The following is an 11,307-nucleotide window of genomic DNA, read 5'->3' as shown; positions in this document are numbered from 1 at the left end:
TCCCTCCCCACCCACCCTCCCTAAGAAGGCAAGCAATTCAACATAGGCCACACATACATCATTATGCAAAACACTTCCACAATAATCATGTTGTGAAAGATTAACAATATTTCCCTCTATCCTATCCTGTGCCCCTTTATTCAGTTTTCTCCTTTGACCCTCTTTTCAAAAGCATTTGCTTTTGATTACCTCCTCCCTCAATGCGCCCTCCTTTCTACCATCCCCCCTCTTATCCTCTCCTACCCTACTTTCTGGTAGGGTAAGATACCCAAATGAGTGAGTACGTTATTCCTTCCTCAAGTCAAATCTGATGAGAGCAAGATTCACTCATTCCTCCTCACCTGCCCCCTGTTCCCTTCCAATGAACTGCTTTTTCTTGCCACTTTTATATGAGATAATTTACCCCATTCTATCTCTCCCTTTCTCCCTCTATCAGTGTATTCCTCTCTCACCCCTCAATTTTTTTAGATATCATCCCTTCATATTCAACTCACCCTGTGCCCTTTGTCTATATATACATATATATATGTATATGTATGTATATATGTATATGTATGTATATGTTTGTGTGTGTGTGTGTGTGTATTCCCTTCAGCTATCCTAATACTGAGAAAGGTCTCATGAATTACAAACATCATATTTCCGTGTAGTAATGTAAACAAAACAGTTCAACCTTAATAAGTGCCTTATGATTTCTCTTTCTTGTTTACCTTTTCATGCTTCTTTTGATTCTTGTATTTGAAAGTCAAATTTTCTATTCAGCTCTGGTCTTTTCATCAAGAATGCTTGAAAGTCCTCTATTTTATTGAAAATCCATACTTTGCCTTGGAACATTGTATTCAGTTCTGCTGGGTAGGTGATTCTTGGTTTTAATCCTAACTCCTGTGACCTCCAGAACATCATATTCCATGTCCTTTTGGTCCCTGAATGTAGGAGCTGCTAGATCTTGTCTTATCCTGATTATGTTTCCACAATACTAAGATTATTTCTTTCTGGCTGCTTGCAGTATTTTTTCCTTAACCTGAGAACTCTGGAATTTGGCTACAATATTCCTAGGAGTTTTCTTTTTGGGATCTTTTTCAGGAGGTGATCGGTAGATTCTTTCAATTTCTATTTTACCCTCTGGCTCTAGAATATCAGGGCAGTTCTACTTGATAATTTCCTGAAAGATGATGTCTAGGCTCTTTTTTTGATCATGGCTTTCAGGTAGTCCAATAATTTTTAAATTATCTCTCCTGGATCTATTTTCCACGTCAGTAGTTTTTCCAATGAGATGTTTCACATTGTCTTCCATTTTCTCATTCCTTTGGTTCTGTTTTACAATATCTTTATTTCTCATAAAGTCACTAGCTTTCACTTGCTCCAATCTAATTTTTAAGGTGGTATTTTCTTCAGTGGCTTTTTGGACCTCCTTTTCCATTTGGCTAATTTTGCCTTTCCAGGCATTCTTCTCTTCATTGGCTTTTTGGAGCTCTTTTGCCATTTGGGTTAGTCTATTTTTTAAGATGTTATTTTCTTCAGTATTTTGGGGGGTCTCTTTTAGCAAGTTGTTGACTTGTTTTTCATGATTTTCTTGCATCATTCCCATTTTTGTCCCAATTTTTCCTCTACTTCTCTTACTTGCTTTTCCAAATCCTTTTTGAGCTCTTCCATGGTCTGAGACCAATTTATATTTTTCTTGGAGGCTTTTGATGTAGGTTCTTTGACTTTGTTGACTTCTTCTGTCTGTATGTTTTGATCTTTCTTATCACCAAAAAAAGATTCTAGAGTCTGTCTTTTTTGCTGCCTGTCCATGTTCCCAGTCAACTACTTGACCCTTGAGCTTTTTGTCAGGGTATGGCTGTTTGTAGAATACAGAGTACTTTGTCCCAAGCTTTAGGGGCTGCGCTGGTCTTTTCTGAGCTACTTCTGTTCCACTGTCACTACAAGCTCTGCCACACCAGTGCTCCTCCTCCCCTAAGAACCACCAACCAGGATTGTGACCCAGATAAAAGCAGGGCAAAGCAAGAGAGCCCTGCCTCTGGGCCAGCAAAGTGCTCCCTGTACTCCTGCTCTGATGCACAGCTTCATTCCTCCCACCAGTGGGCCTGGGCCCCTAAGCAACCGCAACTGGAGCTCTGGAAGCAGCCACAGGAACTTCCTGTTGCTACTGCCTGCTCCCCATCCACCTTCCCCCGGGCTGGGGCTGGGCTGGACCACTCTCACCCTGATCCATAAGTTTTCCCACTAACCTGCTCTGTTGTCTTTGGCGTTTCTGGGTTGAGAAGTCTGGTAGCTGACATAGCACAGTGATTCATGGCCCTCAGGCCTGCTTCACCTGACTACCACTCTGGTTGCCTGGTGCAGACCATGCTGAGCTGTGCTACACTCCCAGCACAGTGCAACAGACCCTTCCCCATGATCATCCAGACTGTCCTGGGCTGGAGACCTGCTTCCCTCTGCTATTTCGTGGGTTCCACAACTCTTTAATTTGTTCAGAGCCATTTTTTTACAGGTGTTTGGCGAGATTTGGGGGCGAGCTTAAGCAAGTCTCTGCTTTCCAGCCACCATCTTGGCTCCCCCTGTTTCTTCATTTTTATGCAATTTTATGCACAGACATTGTGACAGTTGTTTCCTTTGCCTTTTCCCACTTATGTCTGTCCAGGTTCCCTTTCAAGGTTGTATGTTCTCATGTTATGTCGATATATTACATATTCCTGATTAACTTTAAACTCAGTTTCAGTGATATCGAGAGGCACCATTATGTGGTCATATTAATAAAATAGAAAAGGCAAATATGTTTTGCTGTAAAAACTAACATGATATGCTAAACATGAATGTAATAATAGACCATAAATTGTCAACTTGAGAGGAAGAAGATCTATTTAGATAATAATATGAATAAGCTCTTTGGAAAATGGTTTACATTTCAGAATAACCCCCAGGATGTGGCATGTGATAGCTTCCCTATGGCACAGAACTGAGAGGCGTGTCCAATTGGATTTTCTTCTGAAAAAAATATTACAGGACTATTCAAGATGAACCATTTCAGCTAAAATAGAGCATAGCATAATTACTGATATAATGCTATCCTCCTCCACTTCCACACATCTGTCCGAATCTTGAACTCATATTTCTTTCTTTAATATATATGGTGGCCCAAAATATCTACAATTACAAATTGTTTCTAGCTACATTGCATTTCTTTCTGGTCCCATTTATAGTCAGAAGTGATGCCTGTACAATTTCAAAGCCCCAGAATAACAATTGAAATATCTGGTTAATTATTTCAGAGGTTTTTGGTGGTGTTGGTTGTCTGGGTGGTGATCGTGCCTCTTACAACCCTTTAAAAATGAGATTACCTCTCCAGGTCAAGTTTCTCAACAGTAGTGTATCGCTACATTTAATATACATATTATGGTATACAACGTCATCCTGCCCTCAAATATGTGTGTGTGTCCTTGAATATATGTACATATGATACGTATATATATATATATATATATATCATTCAGTCAAAAAACATTTATCTATTGCTTTATTTAGGGTTTTATACACAAAAGTCTAAAATAAATAGCAATATAGACAGGTATGGAGCCCTTGCTTTGGGACTCCTGAATTCTAAAGGCAGGTGAAAATAGGGTCCCCACAACATCCCAACTCTTTCCTACTCTCCAACCATTAAGGTCAAGACAAAGACGAAGGTGAGGGATTGTCACAGGGCTACTTCATTTGAGAAAAATATCTTTTTTAAGTATCAAAAAGTATAAGAAAAACATCTTCCCCTCCCAAGAAAGTTTATTATATAAAATCTCCAGTAACCCTATGAAGAGGGTGAGATCAGGCACTGCTGGTGGTACAACAACTTGGCTGGGTTAAGTCACAAAAACACATTGGACCTGATGGTGTCCAATGAATGGCAAAAGTGAGTCTTAGCTACAGAAATGTGAGGGGGAAGGGCTACTCACATGCTGGAATTCATCAAGACACAGATAGTACAAGAAAACTCTGGTCAAGTGATAGAAAAATTCCTACATGACATCCACAAAAAACTCACTAGTGTTTCCCATGGCCATGTGGAAGCTCTGTTGACTGGTGGTTAGCTCAGGTGATACAGAGCCCAGGTCATGAACAAGAGGTGCCCCAGGAGGTTAAACTGCTGGGGGTGGTGGAGGAGGCATCATAGCCACCATTATGGGATTATATGGTAGAGCCACACCAGGGAGTGGCCCATAGGGATGGAGATTAAGGTGAGAATGAAGGCTGCTGCCACCCCCACCTAGTCCCCTGGGTGGAGGAGGGGTGGCATCACCAGAATCCCCACCCCAGTGGAGGCTCCCACCATGGCTTGATGGCTCTGATTCACTACCACTGCCTGACTTGGACTCTGGGCCCCAATCTTCTGGTCTCCTGGTCCATCCTATTTTGTGTAGACACACTGCTCCAGCTTCCCTCACTCTACTGGCTGCCAGCACTGCCCCCTCCATAGCTGTGGGATGAGAGCTTGTGTTAAGGAGGGGTGGGACTGGGGGCTGTAGGGATGAGGGGCTGGGAACTGGTAGGAAAAAGTAGGCAGGAGGGGCCTGGGCATGGCCCCAGGCAGGGGAGCCAGTGTGTCCTGGTCAGAAGCCCCACTCAATCCATCATTATCACTCAGAGACAGGTTTACAAGGTAGCTTTCACAGCCCCCACTGAGGTCCCCAAAGACATAGTAATACTGCTCAGAAAAGGTGATCTTGTTGACAGTATGCCAGATGAGGCCTGCCTTGAGCAACCCACTGGCATATTTCCTGGCCTTCCACGCTTGGGGAACCTCTGCACATGGTGATAAAGCCAGTCAACTACATCTGAGCCCAGAAAGGTATTGGTGATAATTATCTTGAGCCACATTCAGTTGCAGACCTCCAGCCCAGACTCAGGAGCTGCCATGGTCTTGGTCACAGATGCCATGTCTGTGTGTACAGAGAGGCTGTGCCCTTTACACTCATCAGGCAGGGAGGAGCCCCAGGTTATGGTGCTCATAGAGGAAGAGCCTGGGTAGGCAGGGAAGGCACCAGTGAGTGCGGCTAAATGAGAGACCCAGGTCGCAGGGTTGATAGACTGGATCCGCTCATTTTGGGGGAGTGTGAAGTAAGCCTGAGGCGAGGGATCCCAGCACTTGGCCACCATTAACACGATGGGGCCAGGCTTGTGTGCAAACCCTCTCAGCACCCGCACAGCATCGTCATTACTCATGTTCTCAAAGTTCATGTCATTCACCTGCAAGCATGTCCCCTGGTTCATTTCACCCATCTGCAGCCACAGCACCACCCTTCATGATGGAGCCAATGTAGATGCTGCCATTGCCACGTTCATTGTTTTGGCCCACAATGGAGATGCCCAGGAAATTGTACTTCTCCATATTGAGTGTGACAGTGATGATGTTCAGAGACATGATGGAATCCTTTATGCTGCTGAAAGATGAAGTGGAAGTGGTTGCTGTTTCCTCCTCCGACGGTGTCTCTTTAGGAGTTGGGAGGCACTGCTCTGCTCTGTGGAGCCACCGAACCTGCTCATGATATCATCCTCATCTGAATCTCCCAGGCTGGTATTCTCACTAGTTAGGAGAATAGAGGAGCTCCCATAACCAGCCAGGTGTCGCTCCAGGTGGGACGAACCACTAGGCCGATGGCCCCCACCAACATGGTGGATGCTCTCTCTCCTCCTGGACTGCTCCTATCTCAGTGATATCACTGATTCTGTTTCTGTCTCAGTTTCCAGGTTCTCTCAGCTGCTAAATACATTAGGGTGGAAGGATGCAGGCCTTGAGTCCCCAGTGCCACTAGCGCTCTCAGGAGGGAGGGGAGGCAGTGGCGGGGGTGGAGATGAGGGCTCTGCCCTAGGTTCAGGAGCTGGGGGAGCATTCTATGGTTGTGGGTTATCTGAGGACACAAGCTAAGAGTCCACCCTGCCATTTAAGCAGGGCAATCCGGCATTGTCATCTGAAATCTCTGCCTTCACCACTCCAAAATCCTGGTGCATTGGCTTGAAGTAGTACCTGGCCCCAGCGGGGCGCTGCAGGATGCTCTTAAAGTCTCCCAAGGTGATGCACTCGGCCAGGACTGGGATCTTCACCAAGTATGGCGTCTCCTCCTCGTCCAGATGGTAAATCACCTTAGCCTAGCTGGCCCCGCCAAGGGCCGCTGCTCTGCTGCCTGCCATGGTCTCATCCGCGTCGCCCACCCAGCCTCGAAGCTCCTCTCTGCCCTCTCACAAAAACATTTATTAAGCACCTACTAGGTGACACGAATGTTGCTAAGTGTTGGGGATAGAAATACATAAAAGAAAGAAAGTCCCTACCCTCAAGTAGCTTATAATCTAAAGAGAAAGAGACTACAAAGCTTGAAGAGGAGGAAGAAGGAAAGTAACTATTCTGGGAGCTTTATGGAGAAGTCCAAGGAAGTGCAGCTGAGTGGGAAGTGTATACGCATATATTTCAATATAGGAGGGATAAAGGTAGGGACAGTGATTGAAGCTGCAACCTCACTGATATAAGTTAGCTCCCAAATTATGAAACTTTTATCAATGTGAATTGATACTTTCTTAGCAATTTATGTTTTAGAGTTGCCTAGGATATTGAGAGATTGATATATACCGATATGTATGTATGTGTGCGTGTATATATGTGTACATATATATAAATTCGTGTGTGTATTCTAACTTTGCCACACTGAACATGATACAACAAGTAATTAAAATATGGAAATTCATTTAAAATTTCTTTGGATAAAAAGTCATCTGTTTCATATATGTGCATATATACATACATACATATATGCACATTTATGACTGGAGATGTTCATCAGTATATATAGTAATATCTGTATATACTTCAAAACATCTTTGTTTTCATGGCTATAGTTATTCCCTACCCCTGCAATTCATTTCTGCCTTCTCATGCTTCATAATTCTTGCCCACATTTTCCATTAATCTTCTAGGGAAAATCTACTCAATATGCGAGAGACCTTCCCCGAGATGTTTTCACATGTTTATGGATAGAAATGCAGCACTTGGCCTATCTCTCTGTTATTCCTTGCTCTTTCTATGGGACTGACCCACTTCTTTTTCTAATCTTGCATTTCCTGGTTAATATCCCTTATGTCACCTTTTATAACAAGTCATCATTGCTAATATGTTGTAGCCTGTTGACATTCAGCAGGCAACTTTCCATTTCCCTTTGGGTCACCCACAACTCTGATTCTTTGGAAATTAGAATTTTATATTATTTTTCAACATATAGCAACTCCTTGAGAATACTTGCTTCATCTAACTTGTGTAATAAAGATAATTGTACATAAATACATCCATAAATATATATATATATAAAGATGCAAATCTATAGATACATTTGTGTGTACATGCGCGTGCACATACATACACATGTACATGTGCATCCATATGCACATAAGAGTAGAAATAGATATTTTACCTCTGATTTCCTTGGTTAGGGACCCTGTAGATGAACACACTATTTTTATCCATACAGACCAGCACCTTCTCTGTGACTTGTAGTCTTAGTGAGTTTCTTTGGGCACTTAGAGGTTAAGTGACTTGTTCGGCAAGACACGGTCAATATGTAAGAGGTAAGATTGAACCCAGGTCTTCCTGTCGTTGAGTTTGTTTTTTCTCTTTAGTATACTAAGCTGTCTCCATAGGAGTGTGTGTGCGTGTGTGTGTGCGTGTGTGTGTGTGTGTGTGTGTGTGTGTGCATGTTTGTGCCTAAATTTAAGTCTACATTTCAGTAAAACACAATAACGTATATATTGTATATAAAGCATGTATTGAATTAATAATGCTTAAACAGGGCAGGTTCTAAGAAATAGTCAAGCTTTTCATCAACATCCCATCTCCCCAAGTTTTATCCTTTATCTACCTCCATCTTCTTGTTGGCATCCTTAGCCTTCTGTACGAACCACCACTGTGTTCATAGCCTAAAAATATGCTTTCAGGCTCTTCATGCACATTCAATTTTAAATGATTGATAATAGATCTAAGTGTTCCCCATCCCAAGAGTATGCACATTTTAACAAAGACCAAAGTCTTAAGCTAAAGGAATAAAACTCAAAAAGCAGAATTTGAAACATCAACTAGAGGGATATAGGGGGAGGGGCCTTTCTCAACAACCCTGAAACTACCCTTTAAAAATTCATCAGCTATTTATAGGAATATAAGCCGACTATGGCTTACAGCAGTTCAAAGTTTAGGTTCAGGTCAGACAAGCAATTAAATGGATGGGTGCTTCCCTAAAGGGATCAAATCTTTTGAAGGCTGTCTTTGAGTTCAGCTTTCAACCAAAACGGGGTGGGGGAGGAAGAAAAAAAAATTAAATTCTTTCCTAAATAAACTCCCTGGAAAACTTTTCCACTGACATTAAACAAGTAATTTGGCTCCCTCTCTCTTTTTTTATTTATATAAGAAGCAGAGCCAGGGAGCCTCCAGCTACATTTCATAATGCACCAGCCCACTTACTTTCACAACTACAAACAGTGTGGTAACAATACAGAATCACAAATGATATCATACAGAGTCTGCCCAGAGAATTTAAACCAGACCTTTTTTTCTCCTGTAGATAAAATCAGCTCAACATATATAACAAAAGAAAAATAAAATAAAATAATACCAATTGAGCTACATTTTTTCCAGTTTGCAAATCAAAATGTCTCGACCAGTGCAACATGCAAATCTATTATTAACTTTGCTAAGTGAATCAATGTGCGTAATTAGTTCAATGTTCTTCTGTATAGCCTTCTTTTCTGGAATTGGTCTATGTATTTCCTAGCATGTTAAAATCGTCTGATCTCCCCCTTCCCCTGCCCTTTCCAGAACACCATTTTAAACAAACACATGTGACTGATAAAGATAGATTGTACAAAATTATTAAATTGCTAACTTTACAACTTGGGGATTATGAAGGAACTTTGTAGAGGAAAGAATGGTGCTCATGCTGACTTCAGTATAGAGTGAACTGCAATTTGGGGTTGGGGAGGGGGGAGATTTGATATTTTTCTCCTTGAAACCCTGAATGCAATTGATAACACATGCCATTGTGCATTTTATAGTTGACAAGTGTTCTTTTGAATAACCTTTTCAGATTAAAGAAGTATTATCTATTGTTTCAGATCTCCAATACTTCTCTGACAAAGATCTTATTTAATATCATGTGCAAAATTTTGAAGTAATACTATAAAACCATTTATTTTTTCTATACAACATATCACCTCTTTTCCTCTCTACACACATAGCCACCACCCTAGTTCAGCCCCTTATCACTTCTCAACTGGATTGTTGTAACAGCCTCCTAATTGGTCTCCCTGCTTCAAGTCACTTGCCATTCCAGTCTATTCTCCACACAATTGCCAAAAGGGTTTTCTTGGAGGCAGAGCAAAGATGGTGGAATAAAGGCAGGGACTCACCTGAGCTCTCCCCTAAACCCAACCAAATACCTTTAAAAATGACTTTAAATAAATTCTAGAGCAGCAGAACCCAAAAAAGACTGAGTGAACAAATTTCTAGCCCAAGACAACTTGGAAGGTCAACAGCAAAGGTCTGAGGTGAGAGAGGAACACAATATAGCACAGGCCATGCCATCACAGAACTGGCCACAGCAAACCAGGAGCAGGCCTTGGGAGTGATTGAATCAGTAGGGGCAGCAGCTGCTTTCAGAGCTCTCCACCAACAGATGGTAAAGGGGTTGAACAACTATTCAGAAGGAGAGTACAGGAGTCTTTTCCTTAGCACTGAGGCAAGACTGTTGCTTTGCCCACACTTGGATCTTGCAGCTACAGTGAAGGGAGGACTCTCCTCACAGTTCCAGAACAGAAAGCAGTTCCTGTGGTTGCTCACAAGCCAGGAGAGTAGTAAACATCTCTCCTTAGATAATGGCACCCTTGAAAAATTGAAAACTTACAGGTCCCTAGAAGTATCTCTGAAAACAGCTGCACAAAACCCCTGAAGCTTGGGATAGTGCACCCTCCATGCTGTAAGCAGAGCCTTACCTTAACAATTAGTTAAAAGTCAAGTAATAAACTGGGAAAATGAGCGAACAATGGAAAAAATAAAAACCTCTGACTAGAGAAAATTAATATGGTGACAAGGCAGATCAAAACACACATTCAGAAGACAACCTAATCAAAGTTCCTACATCCAAAGACTCCAAGAAAAATATGAATTGGTCTCAGGTCAAGGAAGAGCTCAAAAAAAGGATTTTGAAAATCAAGTAAGAGAGGTAGAGGAAAAATTGGGAAGAGAGATGAGAGTGATACAAGAAAATAATAAAAAAATGAGTCAACAGCTTGGTCAAGGGGACCCCAAAAATACTGAAGAAAATAACACCTTAAGAAACAGAATAGGCCAAATGGTAAATGAAGGCCAAAAAGCCAATGAGGAGAAGAATGACTTAAAAAAAACAGAATTGGCAAAATGGAAAGGGACATCCAGAAGCTCACTGAAGAAAATAATTCCTTAAAAATTAGAGTGGAGCAAATGGAAGCTAGTGACTTAATCAAGAAACAAAACAAAACCAAAAAAATGAAAAAAAATAGAAAACAATGTGAAATATCTCATTGGAAAAACAACTGTCCTAGAAAATAGATCCAGGAGAGATCACTTAGAAATTATTGTACTTCCTGAAAGCCATGATCACAAGAAGAGCCTAGACATCATCTTTCCAGAAATTATCAAGGAAAATTGCCCTGATATTCTAGAACCAGAGGGTAAAATAGAAATTGAAAGAATCTACCAATCATCTCTTCAAAGAGATCCCAAAATGAAAACTTCCAGGAATATTATCACCAAATTCCAGAGTTATCAGGTCAAGGAGAAAATATTGCAAGCAGCCAGTAAGAAAAAATTAAAGTATTGTGGAACCACGGTCAGGATAATACAAGATTTAGCAGCTTCTACATTAAAGGATTGGGCTTGGAATGTGATATTCCAGAGGGCAAAGGAGCTAGGATTAAAACCAAGAATCACTTACCCAGCAAAAGTGAGTATAATCTTTCAGGGAAAAAATGGATATTCAATGAGATAGAGGATTTTCAAGCATTCTTGATGAAAAGAGCAAAGTATTAGAGTTGTCAGAAAAAGTATATGTAGAGGGGACAGGTGTGAGTTAAATATGAAGGGATGATATTTAAAAAGCAAAATTAAGGGTTGAGAGAGGAATGTACTGGGAGAAAGAGAAAGGGAGAGGCAAAATGGGGTAAATTATCTCACATAAAAGAGGTAAGAAAAAGCTTTTACAGTGGAAGGAAGAGAGGAGAGGTGAGGGGTGAGTGAACCTTACTCTC

The 11,307-nt window shown here is 41.4% G+C and overlaps 1 pseudogene; it reads right to left on the bottom strand.

The window, feature by feature from the left end:
• Nucleotides 1-4,010: 4,010 nt before the first annotated feature.
• The window catches only part of LOC118832142, a 30,506-nt pseudogene continuing 23,209 nt past the window's right edge, over nucleotides 4,011-11,307 (bottom strand).

The sequence above is a fragment of the Trichosurus vulpecula genome, chromosome 9 (genome assembly GCF_011100635.1).
Source record: "Trichosurus vulpecula isolate mTriVul1 chromosome 9, mTriVul1.pri, whole genome shotgun sequence".
Taxonomy (NCBI): Eukaryota; Metazoa; Chordata; class Mammalia; order Diprotodontia; family Phalangeridae; genus Trichosurus; species Trichosurus vulpecula.
Note: the sequence above shows the minus strand (reverse complement) of the source record. Positions and strands in the feature narration are given on the sequence as shown.